Consider the following 16507-nt stretch of genomic DNA (forward strand, 5'->3'; position numbering starts at 1 on the left):
CCCCTGGCAGCAACAGGAGCAGCAGGCCTGTGTCCCTCAGCCGTGGACAGCACATGGTATTTGCCTAACCTGTGGGTTGCGTTGCTGTAGCAACAAAGCCCAGCAGGCCACACCCATGAGCGGTTTCCAGACGCTGACTCATTGTGCAAATATTCAAGTTGTATTTAATCTTTATTTTTAAATTTGGACTTGGTTTTATATATTTATAGGAAGCATATTTTATGTCCACACAGATGTTTCTTCTGCTGCTGCTTTTTTTTTTTTTTCCAAACACTTAAAAGGAGGAAGGAACTTGTTTGTCACTCGTTGCTTCAGTCTGTTCTTTTGTGTGGCACAAACACGCTGATCCCTGTTGGCACTGCCAGACCTCAGACCTGCTGTTCTGAACAGCCATTTTATATCCTCCTGAACAACCACACTGCTGCTCCATTTTGTGAGGGATGGCTCTAGCATTTAAGTTAAACTTGAATTGACTTTTATGGCATTAAACACAAACAAAACAAGCAAGTAAAATACTTCTAAAAATACGAACAAAACAGATAGGAAATATTGATAAAACTGTGGCAGAATTTTGGACACAGCAATGCACGAACCATTATAAATGAGTGACCTGGACAATCACCTGTGTGCTTAACTTCTCCATTAACAATGTTTCCCAAAGAATGAAACCATACTTTTGGGGGGGGGGGGGGGGGGTGTAAAGATTGCCATCCTGCACTAAGGGTCATGCTGCAAATCTCAGTGGCCCATTCTTGCAGACCACTACTGTGAGACGGTGCCTCTGTCAGGACGTTCTTACTCATATGCTATTAGTTTAGTAGTTTAGTAGTTACATTCATTTAAAAAATCACAGTGTAAACATTAAGGACTCAGCAACAGAGATTAAGGTCAGAGTTCTAATCAGGGATTTAACTGTATATAGTTCTGATTTAGAAGTAGTTACATGAATGGTGAGTAACTTTAACTTCATTAGGTTTAGCTAAAGCTAACATAGCTACATTAGCTACGTAGTTAACATTACTATGTAAGCCAATGTAACAATGCTAGCTTTAGCTCTAGCATTGGAGCTTTAGCAAGTGTAGCTTGCTCATAACTAATCAGATAGTAAAGCTAAAGCCATTGAAGCTAACTTAAGTAACATAGGCTATGTTACTATGTTATCTGCATAGCCTATGTAGCCCTGCTTAACAGCTAAAAATGTTAGTGTAGGCCTTAGCTGCGTTACAGTGTTTTCATAGAAGCTAATATAGCTAACATAAGCTGTTAGCTATGTTATCTGCATAGCTTACATAACTAACAGTTAAAAATGTTAGTGTAAGCCTTAGCTGTGTAAGTGTTTTCATAGATGCTAACATAGCTAACATGTGCTACATAGCTATGATATCTGCATATCTTACATAGCTAACAGTTAAAAATGTTAGTGTAAGCCTTAGCTGTGTTACAGTGTTTTCATAGAAGCAAACATAGCTAACATAAGCTACATACTTATGATATTTGCATAGCTTACATAGCTAACAGCTACAAATGTTAGTGTAAGCCTTAGCTGTGTTACAGTGTTTTCATAGAAGCTAACATAGCTAACATGTGCTACATAGCTATGATATCTGCATAGCTTACATAACTAACAGTTTAAAATGTTAGTGTAAGCCTTAGCTGTGTTACAGTGTTTTCATAGAAGCAAACATAGCTAACATAAGCTACATACTTATGATATTTGCATAGCTTACATAGCTAACAGCTACAAATGTTAGTGTAAGCCTTAGCTGTGTTACAGTGTTTTCATAGAAGCTAACATAGCTAACATGTGCTACATAGCTATGATATCTGCATAGCTTACATAACTAACAGTTTAAAATGTTAGTGTAAGCCTTAGCTGTGTTACAGTGTTTTCACAGAACCAAACATAGCTAACATAAGCTGTTAGCTATGTTATTTGCATAGCTTACATTACTAACAGTTAACAATGTTAGTGCAAGCCTTAGCTGTATTAGTGTTTTCATAGAGGCTAACATAGCTAACATAGGCTGTTAGCTATGTTAACTACATAGCTTACATAGCTAACAGTTTAAAAAGTTAGTGTAAGCCTTAGCTGTGTTACAGTGTTTTCACAGAAGCTAACATAGCTAACATAAGCTACATACTTATGATATCTGCATAGCTTACATAGCTAACAGCTAAAAAATTTGGTGTAAGCCTTAGCTGCGTTACAGTGTTTTCATAGAAGCTAACATAGCTAACATAAGCTACATAGCTATGATATCTGCATAGCCTACATAACTAACAGTTACAAATGTTAGTGTAAACCTTAGCTGTGCTACAGTATTTACTTAGAAGCAAACATAGCTAACATAAGCTGTTAGCTATGTTATCTGCATAGCTTACATAGCTAACAGCTAAAAATGTTAGTGTAAGCCTTAGCTGTGTTACAGTGTTTGCACAGAAGCTAACATAGCTAACATTAGCTACATACTTATGATATCTGCATATCTTACATAGCTAACAGCTAAAAAATTTAATGTAAGCCTTAGCTGTCTTACAGTGTTTTCATAGAAGCTAACATAGCTAACATAAGCTACATAGCTATGGTATCTGGATATCTTACATAGCTACCAGTTAAAAATGTTAGTGTAAGCCTTAGCTGTGTTACAGTGTTTTCACAGAAGCTAACATAGCTAACATAAGCTACATAGCTATGATATCTGGATATCTTACATAGCTACCAGTTAAAAATGTTAGTGTAAGCCTTAGCTGTGTTACAGCATTTTCAACGAGGACAAGCTCAACACTACCCAAACACTGAGTGGAAGTTTGAGAGCTGCAGTCTTAAGCTAGGCTGTCTTGTCCTGCCCTGCTTCTTTTTGTATGTTTTATTCATTTATTTGTTTCTTCTTTGACAGTTTTAATCAACAGTAAGTAGTAGTTAGATGCTCAAAACTTGTATACTGGCATAACCTGACATGCCGGATAAACTGTTTATATTTCGCATTCATGTGGGAGACCTCCCATACAAAGCATTTCGGAAAGAAAAAAAAATCTCAAAATGTGACTTTTTTTTTGCCCAGTGTTTTTTTTATTTTTTATTTTTTTCAAAATTTTATTGTATATTAAGTCAGGATAATCAGTAAATCAGGATATCAAATCACAAAGAATGGTTCAAGTATGGCAAATAAAATGATCGGACATATATAGTTTTTTTTTTATTTTTTTCAAAATTTTATTGAACATTAAGTCAGGACAATCAGTAAATCAGGATATCAGATCACAAAGAATGGTTCAAGTATGGCAAATAAAATGATAGGACATATATATATATATATATATATATATATATATATATATATATATATATTACAAGAGATAACATAAATAAAACATTACAAGAAATTAATATTATCCACCTTATTCCTAGCTCCCATGATTCTTTGCGTGAAATATGGGTGCAACTTCTGGTCCTGTCTATCTGAATGGGACTTTGCATAGAAACAAGATGTGAAATGTGATTATTAGAGCAATTTGGACATTAAAATATGTATAGTTCGTCTGCTTCACCTCAAATGGGATAACATTATTATTTCTCCGCCCTCATCTAAAGAGTACAAAATGACGGCATTACCTCAGATAACTCAGACAAGCATATTTAGCGAACTTTATTAGCTTCATATCAGTATAGAGAATCATGTTTTGGTAAATAAGTTTGGACACCACCTTCAGATAACATTTCTAGTTTGTGGGCATGCTGAAATTTTTATTTCACAAACTAATCCCTCTTAAAATGTGGGAAAAATATTGATAAAATTATCCATGACTCAAGTTGTCAGCTCTTCAGTTTGGTAAATGTCAAGTTTTGAATTCATGATGAACTAATATTGAAAGAATTATCCCAAATGCAGTTAAACAGTGAACAGCATGTTTAAAAAACTGTTGTTAAAGACATATATTTAACTTTGTCACGTAATTAGTACCGTGAACGAAGCAACAGGTAATGAGCATTATAGAAAATATTATTTAAAACTTTCAGCTCATTTAACTTTCTTGATTTAACAAAAATGAATCAGTATTTATTGCAGCAAATATTTATTTCAGAACAACCACTGTTGACGCTAAGTCACTTTAGTAAGCCATTGGAAGAATCGCATTTTAATGTACTAGAATACATGTATTTAATGTACTTCCGCTTTAGCACTGGAAGTTTCGCCCATATTCAGATTTACAGTAGCGGCCCCAGGAATAAGGTGGATAGGTGTCACAGTAAATCAAGTAGAAATCACAGGGAATAACTCCTTGTAAAATAATAAAGTGCGTTCACACTTTTTGTTAGTCATATAGTTGAAGTATTCATGTAAGAGTCAAATTCTATCATGAAAACATTAAAGTTTGGGAAGGACTTTGAGAACTTTGCTTTATGTATGTGGAATTTTCCAATTCATACACATTCACCACATGTCAATCATAGCAACAAGACATAGTGAGGTTAAAGGCTCTGGAGTAGTGACGACAGCTCGGTAGGGCAGGTGCTGCCATAGTTTATGAACGATGGGTCTTGTTGGTGAATAAAACTCATGCTGAGGCAGGTAGGGAAGAGAAAAAACATCTTCTCCAACAAGAGAAGCTTTTGGTGTGGCTCTTTGGTCTTGAGACATTAAAGTGCTTCGCTTTGCATTGATTAGCTATTGAGAGCAGCGTGTCTCGTTTGTACACCAGAGCTACATGTTGTTTTCTATATATTTGTAGTAGTGCTTAAAATGTTTAAGCAGATTAATCACAGGGTTGCTGTGGATTAAGTTCAATTAATCATGATAAGATGTCATTCAATTTTAATCTATATTAATATCGTTTCATTTCGCATAAGCAAACAGACTCAAGAAAGAAGGGAATCCCCAACGAATGTATGCTTTGCGTTAATGTGGTATTTTAAGCTGGAAGTGCTTTGATGAAAAGAAAACTCCTTCCTGCAGAATGTGCATAATACTTTATGTTGGTTGACTGTTCCGTCTTGTTTTTCTTTTTCTTTTTTTTTTTTTTTTCTGTACGCAAATTTCCCATCGACAGGGCCAACATGCTGTTTAGTGTCTTCCATATTGAGTTAGTTGGTCACTACCAGATCAACGTCCCATTTGAGCATGTGCGGCGGCATGCTCGAAGGTAACCCTACTTGGACAAAATGCCTGAAATGCGTTGCCAGAGGCGTTTCAGCGATTTTGAGTCATTCTACGCTGTACATGGGTTAATTGCGTTAAAACTTTTAATCAGATTAATCATGATGATGGATTAGTCCACATTAACTCATCAATTTTGACAGCCCTAATTCATAGCTTATATGACTTTTATCGGACTAAGATTAACTTTACTGATTCTAAGGGGGACATCTTACTAAGGTGATGTATGACCAAGTGGTCATCAGCTGTTATCTGAGCCATTTTAAAATAACCCATGTCTAATAACTTATCTAATTTTAAATTTGACCTGAAGCTATTGTGTCTACTATTTTTATTTTCATTTTATTTTTTCCATTTGAATTTCAGCAAAAATGATAGGAGTTGGAGTATGGTATTATAATAACAAAATCCCATGATATGATGCTGTAAGTCTAAAAACCGATGTTATGTTAGTGTTTAACACCGTATTACAAACAAGCTAGAAAGCAAGAGTAACGGTCAGTGACTGAGGATTTTTAAGTCTCCCATTTACAACACGGCACGTTACAACTGTTTGTGTTTGTTATACTGAAACCTAGATTACCACTGCTCCGCCCATGACTACTGGGTACGTGTTTATTTAATTCCCTACCATGTCAATACTACATTAGATAACCTGCCAACATTATATCACTAGGTTAATGTGTCACTGAGTGTAGGGAGGATGACTCTACAGATGTTACATCACGTTTAGTGTTTAATATGGAAGAAGTTCACTCTTTTAGGACTAATAGCAGGCCTGTATCCAAACAGGAAGTCAAATACCCTCAGTGTAAGACAGTAGAATAAAACAAAAATAATACAAAAATGTTTTGGATGTGAAATAGTGGAGTTTAGTTTAGTATTCCTAGGCCTTTAGTGAAAGTAATAACATAGGAGCTCATAGAGTATAAAAATATGTGATTTTTATTCTTCAGAATAGTAACTGAACCGATCATCTTATCTGAATTCACTGGATGGGTAGAAGGGCTTTGGACTCAGTCCCCAGTCTTCTGGATCACATTTAATAACGTCTCTGGGCAACAAAAACAAGACATAAGTCCAGAAACTATTAGATGAAAATCCTCTCTTGATTGTCTTGTCTTTTCTGTCAGGGCTTCTTGAGTAAAGGATCAAAGAAAAGACCAGGGTACTTTTTTGACACAGCCATCAAAAGTTATTTAAAGTAGGATTATATTTTGACAGTTCAGCGCCCCACTGATTAGTCTGAACAAGGTGTTATTTGTTCAGTTTGGGCTTAACTTTATCACTTTGTGGTAGCCTTCAGGGTGAAGTCTACTCACTGGAAACCAGCCAGAAATGATAAGAATGCAGCAGTATTTCTCTTACCTGTGAACCAGGCCTGCCCACAGAATTGTCTGGGCCCCTGACAAACAGGATCTCCCCAGTTTTGATTTATTGATAATATCAAATATGTGTGCTGGATCAGTAGCATGAGTGCTTTTGTCCTGGGTAACAGTAATTAGGGTCCGAGGACCCCTTCTAGCAGGAGCTAGTTCTATTTCTATTTGCTATTTTCATCAGTTGAGCACACTTTTTTTTATCAATTTTACCCATTTTTATCAATTTTTGCCACATTTTAACCACTTCCCATCACCTACTCCATTTTTGATCCTTCAAACACATTTTTGTGACTTTTAAAAATTCAATTTTGCTATATTTACTGCCAATTTTTGCCAATTTTAAGCCCTTTCACCACTTTCCTGGATATTTTTGCCTCATTTGACCATTTTTAGCCACTAACTGAATTCTTTACTTCCTTTTTAGCCCATTCTTTTCACCACTTTTAAGTCATCTTGCCACTTTTTAAACCCTTTCCACCACTTTTCTGCCTGTTTTCCACTATTAACCATTTACATCTCTATGTATACTAACTTTGGCATTTTAACTGCATTTTGCTATGATTTATGCCCCTTTTTGCCACTGTAAACCCATTTTCCCACTTTTATTTTTTATTTTACATCAATTTTGTATGTTTTTTAACCCATTTTCCCTCTTTTTACCCATTTTTGCCATATTTTAACCTCTTTTCACCTCTGTTCCTTATTTTTGCTACTTTAGACACATTTTTGCCACTTTTTGCCTGTTTTTGCCACTGTCTTCCTATTTTTTGCCCAGATTAACACATTTTGCCAGTTAAACCCATTTCGCTTCCTTTTAACATTTTTTTGCCACTTTAAATCCTATTCATCACCTTTTTCCCCATTGTTGCCACTTTACAGCCATTTTTTCACTTTTTAAACTCTTTCTCACTCTTTTTATGCGCCTTTTTCACTGTCAACCCATTTTTGCCCATTCTAACTCCTTTTTAATTACTTTTTCATCCTGTTTTTTTCCAGTTTTAACACATTTTAATTCTTTTTAATAAAATTGGTTTACATTTTTGAAAAAGGCTTAATACTACAGCATAAAAAAATTGAAAAAAAAAAAAGTTTATTTTTCTGGTCAAAAAATAAACAATGGTTTTCACAGCTTAACATTACAATGGACTGTTATTGCTGACCTCCATGGGCCCCCATTTGGCAGGGCCCCAGAAAGCTTTCCCATTAATCCCCCCTAATGGGCGTCCTTGCTGTGAACTATACATCTGAGCTGCTCTTGAAGGAAACTTGCATTACAGATCTACATGGTCGGACTGTTTTTTTTTTTTTTTTCACAGGCTAATACTTGGTTCCAGTTCAACATGAACTCCCTTTTTTATCGACTTACAAACAGTTAATTGCTCCCCATAAAACAGAGACAAAGCCTGAGTTGTTGTAGGTTTTGTTTTAACTGTCTTGGTGGTGCCTTTTGCAGAATGACTCCTACTCCTTTGTTTTATTTCTTTCTCTATTCAGACTCACTTTTTCCCTCTTTGTCCTCCGTTCATCTTAATCTCTCGGGCTGTATTTTGTGAGAGTTTCTCGAACAAGGCGTCCAGTGTATCTCCCAGTGAGCTGTTGCTGGAATAAAGCGTGGGTGCCCTCAGATGTATGGGACATGGGGCAGGGTATCCGGGGCAGCGGAGAGGATGTGTCCAGCCTGGCAAGGCCCTCAGATTTATAGTGTAGATGTTCCTCTGCATTTATGTCCCACAGATGAAAAGATTCCCTTGTTCTTTTCTCACAAACACCCCCTCCTACCCTGAACGTACCCCTCCACTCCCATTCCTTCTCTCTTTTAGACCCATCTTGCTTGCCATGTGGTTCCTGCTGGACTTCCAGTGGATCTCACAAGGGTAAAAAGGAGTAGCAGTGTTGTTTTGACTGGGTGGGAGAAACAGACAGTTGTGTTTTTAGGAGTCATTGAGGCCTTAATGAGACATGTCATACAGCAGCAGCATGGACATAGGGGATCCACTTGGTGATCGGTTCTGGCTCAGTCCAAAGAAAGGTAAGTGACAAACTTAGGGCGATCGCAGTTGAATAAATGGTTTTCATTGTTGGTTGGATGACTTTTAGAGGGGTGGGGCGATACTTTGGAATCTGAAGTCTTCAACAGCAATCATGCACGTGTCTTATGCAACAATAGTTAAGCCTTTTCTAACTCTTAAATGGTGCAATACATCCTCTGCATGCTGATTCGGATCCCTGGCTGCTGTTTAGCTGAGCTGGCAGACAGCTCTCACAAGAGAACGAACAAGAGAGTCAAGGGCTGGTTCAAATTTTCTGTCCAGAACTCACTGCTGGAACTTGTTTACAACACAAAGCCTTTTTGTAATCACAGACTCTGTGCAGAATTTACCACCAAAACTGATCTCCAGTGCTTCAGTTTTGATGTCAGAAAACCCCATTTTGCTATTCTGATCAGTGAAAATCCCAAACTGTGTGATATTTCATCTAAAAGACAAGTTTGAGGAACACGTTGGCATCATTTTGACTAATTAAAGCAACAGTCATACTTCGTGACCAACCGCTGATGCTGTTCCTGGTGTCAGACAAGCCACATCTGTCACTTTAAAGTTCTGCTTTTAACCTGTCCTCATTTCCCCCCTCATGAATGGGCTCATTTCCAAGTCTGAGGAGCTCTAGGGGGCGTTGTTAGGTATAAAGACCCCACCACTAAACCAAGACAGCTTAATGGGGAGAGTGTAAGAAAGAGTAAAAGAAGCTTGGCAGTCTTTTTGGGTGCTGCCGCTTATTTTTGGTCGGTAAGGAGGGTGAAGGGAGGCATAATCTGTGACTTCATTTCTTTCCACTCTGGAAAAGGAGAAGTCCGTGTGATCTGTGACGCGTGGAGTTGAGAACACAAGCACAGACCGACGTTTTTACCTCAAGCATACATCGGTTTATAGATTTTCCACTCACATTTTTTGCACATTTTGCTGTGTTAAAAGCCAAGAGGTTTTTTCTTTACTTTCCTAAAAATATGGGCTGTTCTTTTTGGGAAATTTTATATTGCTAAAGAAGAAGAAATTGTTTTTGCTTTTCTAAACCTCCAACAAAGACTTGAACCGTCTAAATCTATAAACTACTAGAAAGACTTTGAGAGGTCATTTTGACTGTTAGATAACAAACTGTTATCTTTGATGGTAGATACCCAATACAAACAGAAATACATAAACTATAATGGGATATATTTAAAAAATGAATTAACATACAAATGTACATTTAAACTATTTAATTTAGACATTTTTTAATATTATTTGTCATCACATACAGCTCACTGTAATCATGGCATATAAAAGCACATGTTTTTGCAATATATAATTCAACTAACATTCTCAGAACAAAAAAATAGCTACTTGTTATATCTCATTTAATGATGAAAGATTTAACTGAACCCTCTTTTTGGTTAAAAATGATGTCCACATATCATAAAAACTATTTACAAAAATTCTATTCTGGGGCTGGAGTTGTCCTGATCACCAGAAAGTTTTTGCGTGACTTTTCCAATAAATATAACAGCGCTGTGTCCACCTACTGTTATTAATTTTACCGATATTTTCACTCTAACAGCACAGAGCCATTTGCTAATTTTTCTGTGAATTAGATGTTTCTGCTGTTGGTTAATCCAGAAAAATTAATTTTCAAGTGACAGAGAGTCATATTTACCATGTTTTAGTAGATATGTACATCCACATTGACAGAACATGTTTGCAGTCTGTCTCTGATGTCCCTGATGAAGGCCACGAGCTGAAATATGTCTGTCTAAATGAGTTGTTCTCTAAATTTCTGCTATTAGTGAAGTTTTCCATTACCAGTACAACATATCACAGAAAAGACACAGTAGGAGCACACTTTAGGTTTGTGCTTCCCAAAGTAAAAGCCCAGTTTAGCATTTTTTTCTAGAAACTCCCTTTGGTTATACATGATGCTTTTACTTAGAATAGTTATCAGCACTCTTCCAATACACACTGAATCAAGCCACTCGTAAAGAGGTTTGTTGAGGCAAAACTTGTCTCGTCTGAAACAGTTTCATTTGTAAATGCCAATAAACCAGCCCCTGATCAGCACCACAGAGGGGTATGTTTATTCTGACTAATAACAACCTAAACCATCCCCATTCTTCTTTGATCAAACTACTATACATCTAAATTTGGTCCAATAGGCAGCTTACTCTATGAGACACAATGAATGCTGCCAAAATGCTGCTGCCACTGCAGAAAAATGTGTCATTCTAGGTGTTGCAGAATCTGTGCAGTCAAAATAACTCTTCATGTTTTTTCTAGGTAGAAGTGGTCATACTTTCTTTTGTGTAATTTGTTAAGATAATGTTTTAAATTAAAATACAGACATTTTTAGAAAAAGTTAGGGACTAACAGCATTGTAACTTTAATTTCAGCAAAGTTACAAGTGTTACAAAAGTGAAAACAGTCAAAATGACTGCCATGGTCTCTCTGGTGTCGAGCAGCCTTATGTAACACCAGAGATATTTATGGGGCAAACATGAAGTCTGGCAAAGTGTCTTGGTTTAATTTGAGCAAATGACTTTGTCTATTGTTCTTGCCCCTCTGCTTTGAACAAAGCAAAGACTTTCTCTCCTACTCTAACTTTATCTCGTATTGTTCCTCACTTATCCAAGAACAGTTGATTATTTATTTTTGCAGCAGTCTGAGGAATGCCAAAGACACCTCTCAGTCTCCTTCCATACTCACCAGCACACACAGTGCCTCATTGTTTGAAGCCTTTCTGCGGTTTAACACACTTCTGTGGGTTGGTGTTTGCCGGGAACATATATAAAAGTTTCTCTTTCTGCCATCCAGCCCTCAAACTATCTCCAGTCCCATTGGCTGTCTGTAGGATTCCCGGCTCTCTTCATGTCATTTTAACCCCCCTGGATCATACCAATAACGCCCAGAGTGGCCGGGGACAAGTAAGTGTCGGGGGTTAATCCTCACAGCTGCATCCTTCTTGTATTACAAAGCCAACTTTCTCTATCTGTACGAACCCTAATTGGCTCTGTTGTTCAGGCTGTCATGTACAAATATCAGTCAAGGTTGTCACAGGGGTTGGGTGACAGTGGAGTTGAGGCCTCAAATGCAATTGAGTCGCATGTCACAATTATCAAGTCAACAAGTCAGGTTTACATATAGGATAAAACTGCAAACTAGTCCCCCATGGCCTTTTGTCCACACGTCTCGCTCTTTGCTTTTTTTAAGGTTCTGTACTGAATATCAGTCATTGTTGATTTATTGTTTGATAAAGTAATGATTATTAGAGAGTTGTATCTTAATTGTTCAGGGTCAACCTTTGTAGAATATACAGCCAATAATCAATAATTAGAGATGACTGCTACTTCATCACTAAACATGAATGTGTACAATAGCCGTAAAGATGAGTTTTTTAAATTGAAAGGGCAGTGTTTAATTTTTAGTAGCACAAACTTGGTCAAAATGTGTTTTTAGGTATGTTTAATGTAGTGTTTAATCAACTGGATATGAAAACTTTCTTTAATAACTTACAAAATCCCATTAATCATACACAGACTCAGTCATCTTGCCCCACCATGTTACTGCAGTACCACAGAAGGGACCAAATAAAAGTTACACATTTTCTTTTTATTCCACCAGATTCCCACAGTTGCCATTGGAAGTGAGCATGAGCTGAGTCTAGATTCAGACTGTTCAGTGTCACTTATATTTCCAATTTTCCGCACTGTACCTTTAAGCAAAAGTACCAATACCACTGTGTAAAAAGACTCTGATACAGCTGTAAGATTTATGGATAAGACGACGAGTAAAATGCACATAATGTAACGCACAAATTTGCATTTGACACTAGTATATTTTTCCAATGCATTTATCTACTGATGTATTAATGTTTTTCTCTCTTCAATGTTAACTGGTGCTTTAGATTGAATCAGATTGATTTTTAAGTGATGTATTTTATCAGCAATCAGTGTAATAAAACACTGGTACAGATAAGCTATAAAATATACAGTATTAGTCTGATATTCAGTTGACTGTTAAAATTTTGGATATTTTGCTTGTTTTTAGACTGTTTTCATGGTTGCAGTTTTATCAGACAGTTTTAAGCACAGCAGAAAAACGATGGGAAAAAAACTGCTTAATACATCTGCATCGAATCTACACTGTAGCACACATGGTTCACATAGCCTTACATCTGTGCAGAAGCCTGTATGTCTATCCTGACTTACATCTTTTCAAAACTGGAACTTGAATTGACCTGCTTTACCTCACTTTGAACTCCAACACCTACATAGTATGCTTAGTTTTAGTCTCTACTGTTACTTGCATGCAAACAAGCAGAAAAAATGAGGCAAAACTGGACACTGGTGATAGAACTACTTGGGAAACTGCAATGCTAGCTACGCAAACTAATAGAGAAGTACATTGTTGATGCAGGCCACTCAACCTTGCTCAATGGTGTAGTGCAGGGTAAACACAGGTACTCAGAGCATACCCATTTCTACATATACTGTGCAGCATTTTTTTAATCTAGGATGGCAAGTCATTGTAGACATACTCTACCTCTGATTGGCCAGTATTCATTATTGCCTTTGTTGTGTGGTATAAAAAGAATAAAGGGCGTGCCACTGTGATACTGAATGACTCAACTGAGGTGGCGATGCTCTCACCTTCCTAAACATAATTCCATAGTGATCCACTGGTGGTCAGTATGGTAATACAAAAAGCACTATTCAGGTGCTCTTAATTCATGATGCAATCTATAACACAGGCCATCAATCCTTTACTTAATATGTTCTACAAAATTGCAGGAGTACATTCCCTTTTGTAAGCACCACTTCACCAGTGTTTATAGCTACAGTATAGTTTTAATGCAGTGTCTGCATCAGGCTTTCAACTGACACAGATGTTACTAGGTTTTAAATAAAGAAAAGCACAAGTTAGAAGTCTATTTTTTGTTTTCCGGAGAGAAAACACAATTTACATATGTGCCACAGTTATGAGAGGTCCAGAAATGTGTAGCTTACGGTCGCATTCAAGTGAATAATCAAATTTTAGTAGGAGTTAGAAATAATGCCATCTTCCTTCAACTTTTCAACAAAGATAAAATGGGGGAACTTTCCTTTAATGTATTTTTCCCTGTACCAGTGTTAATCTTCAATTTATAACCTGTTGAAGTAACTGTTCACTAATCACGTTTAATTTTACTACTAGGGAGGCCTATAATTACTATAGGACAACCCTCGCCCACATATAAATCTGCTTACAACCAAGTCTAACTTTAGCAGATTCCTTCATTCGGAGGTGTTAGTGGTCTAACACACGTCAGCTCTATGAGGGGCCACAGCTGTCCCAGACTGAGGGGTCTCTGCCTAATTATACCCAGGAGAAAAGCTCCACATATGAAAATAGACTCAACATTGGGTTAAATCAGGAGCTCTCATGCATTGCAAAGGGATTTGTCATGTTTGCAAAACTGCAAGTCATGCTAATGGGTGGACCACAAGCTGTCCTTCCAGGATTTCTTAACCAGTTTTCTGTTTTTTTTTTTTGTTTCTTTTTCTTCAGTTTCTTTCATAACAGGTGTTTTACCTTACCTTAGGCTCTTTTATGTGCGGGATTATAATCCTGTCAAAGTGGTGTTTGAGAATTAGCTCCACCTACTCCTGTTAAGATAGAGAGCTTCAGTGCTTTGTGTTGAGTGTGTGACACTGATGGAAGAGACTTATTGTGTTCGTTCCCTGTAGTAAACCTTCTGCTTAAAATAACCTCTACCTGTAGATCCTCACTGAAAGCTTCATAATGATGCATCTCACCCTGTACATAAAGGCTGCACATGTCATTCATTTGGAAGAATCATCGATCTGTCGTGTTCAGACATTTGTGCTGTAGTTTCAACATATGTTTGACTTTGTCCTAATGTAAGCACACACAGTGGTTGGTACGACAGGCCTCGCTGACCTTTGCTTTCCCTGGAAGTGGCTGGAGAGGCTTGGATCTGATATCAGAATAGAGGGCACGTGTGCAGGACCCAAAAGTCTCGGAGCAGGCCTTTACAGTGGGCTGCTTGCCAACCATCATCAGCTGGTGATGACAAGTCTATTCTGGGACTTCTGGAAGTCTGAAACTTATAACCGGGAAACTGTTCAGATACTCTTCCCCAAAGTCTTATTTCTCCTTTATCTGCTCCAATCAATCACATCTCACTTCTATTTGTGACCGTCTTCTGCTGCAGTACCTCTTAATAGATGGTTAAAATAGACACTATTAATTCTATAGAGAGCTGGTATCTCATTACCCTCCTGAGAGTCTGTTTCCATTCAATGAATGCAACTTCAAACCTGGCCAGCGTCTTTGTAACCCCAAATCACACACCATGCTCATGACTGAGGTTTTTCAGATCTGGTATTGAAGTTTTTCTCTTGAGGTTGACATTTTTCATGTTGGAATGGCTGAAGAGACTGGGCCTCAGGCCAGAATGAGGGTCAGTGTGGGAAGTTTGGAGTTCACTGAACACTTTGTGCATAAACAGTGCATGAAATCACTCTAATATGCAGCCAGGAGAGCAGGGCACCATGCATGGTGATGTAGATTAGGACTTCATTTTTAAAAGCTGACTCGAGTGAAATGGATTTTGCTTGGGGATGCCCCAAGCAATTTTTTTGCGTCTATAGCCAATTGTCTATGAATGAGGTTTGCCAGTCCACTGCTGATATTGACCATATATTGTGTTTTGTTACAGCATCTGGTTTAGTGGTTGGTCAGTCTGCTTTGATTTATAATGGACTAGGACATTAAACAGGTGGCAGTGTAACCTGGTCATACTTATTCAATTAATAACATGCTTTTATTTACTATATAACCAGGACTATAAATCAATTTTTATATAAGCCAAAATCTGTTTTCTGGAATCTCTCAAGGTGAAAAAAGGTTTAAATTGTCCTCAAATGTAGCAATTTCCATTACATTCAGCAAAGTCCCCAAATCACAGTTTCTGTGCAGCTGTATCTCTCTTTAATAGAACCATCTTTGTTTGTCATATAGAGTTTGTGCATTTGCTCTCAGCTTGTAGTGACTGTTGTTAGATAGACTAACAGCCTGCAGGTCGCTCTACCCTCCTCCACCTTACACTTGTTGTCCTTCCTAAGTGGTTTTGGCAGCCAAACCAGCACGCTACAAGGTGTATTCACTTAAAAGTTCACTCCCTGTTTTCTTTGAAAGGAGTACTTTGACCTAAAGAGGGAGAAAAGCAGTTAAAAAGTGGCAACGAACCTTGGCAGTGTGGTCTGTGTCATTATGTATTCCTGCATGTTTGAGCAGTGAAGCATCTGCTTGCAACAATGAATTTAATTTAAAAGCATGTTAAGTTTCATGCATGCTGTTGTGGTCATGATAATGCAGGTTTTACCACTTTATCCTGCTATATAGGTTGCCCTAGTTTATTAGCCAAAGCAAACTTTTTAAGCATAAGCAGAATAAGGGGGTGATTTACAGGGCTTAAGAGAACTTTTAACAATATACTGATAAAAATAAAGTTATCAATCTTTCAGAAAGGTTTAAGAATGATGAGGACACTTTGAGAAATACAAAACTCCTAAAAATGATTTTGACTGTAAAGGATACTTTTTATAAGATTGAAATAAAACATTTATGCCCAAATTATATTTTGATTTGCAGGTATATTAAGTACAAATTTGCATCCAAAAATTGTTTGAAAAAAGCATGTTTTAACTGTCCTGTGAGCAAGAAATTTCCAGAAAAGAATGCCTCCTAGAGACAGGGTATTTTTAGAATTTCTGGAATGCTACACTGTGTGACATAAATCTCATATGACATCAAGTTTGATAGCCTGGACCCCAGGGAGACTAGCTGTGCTCCAGGATACAGCTAATGGGGATCCAAATTAAATAAATAAATAAATCAAGTTTGATTTGATGTGTGCAGACTTCAACATGACAACTTC

Source organism: Cheilinus undulatus, linkage group 8, assembly GCF_018320785.1.
Source record: "Cheilinus undulatus linkage group 8, ASM1832078v1, whole genome shotgun sequence".
NCBI lineage: Eukaryota > Metazoa > Chordata > Actinopteri > Labriformes > Labridae > Cheilinus > Cheilinus undulatus.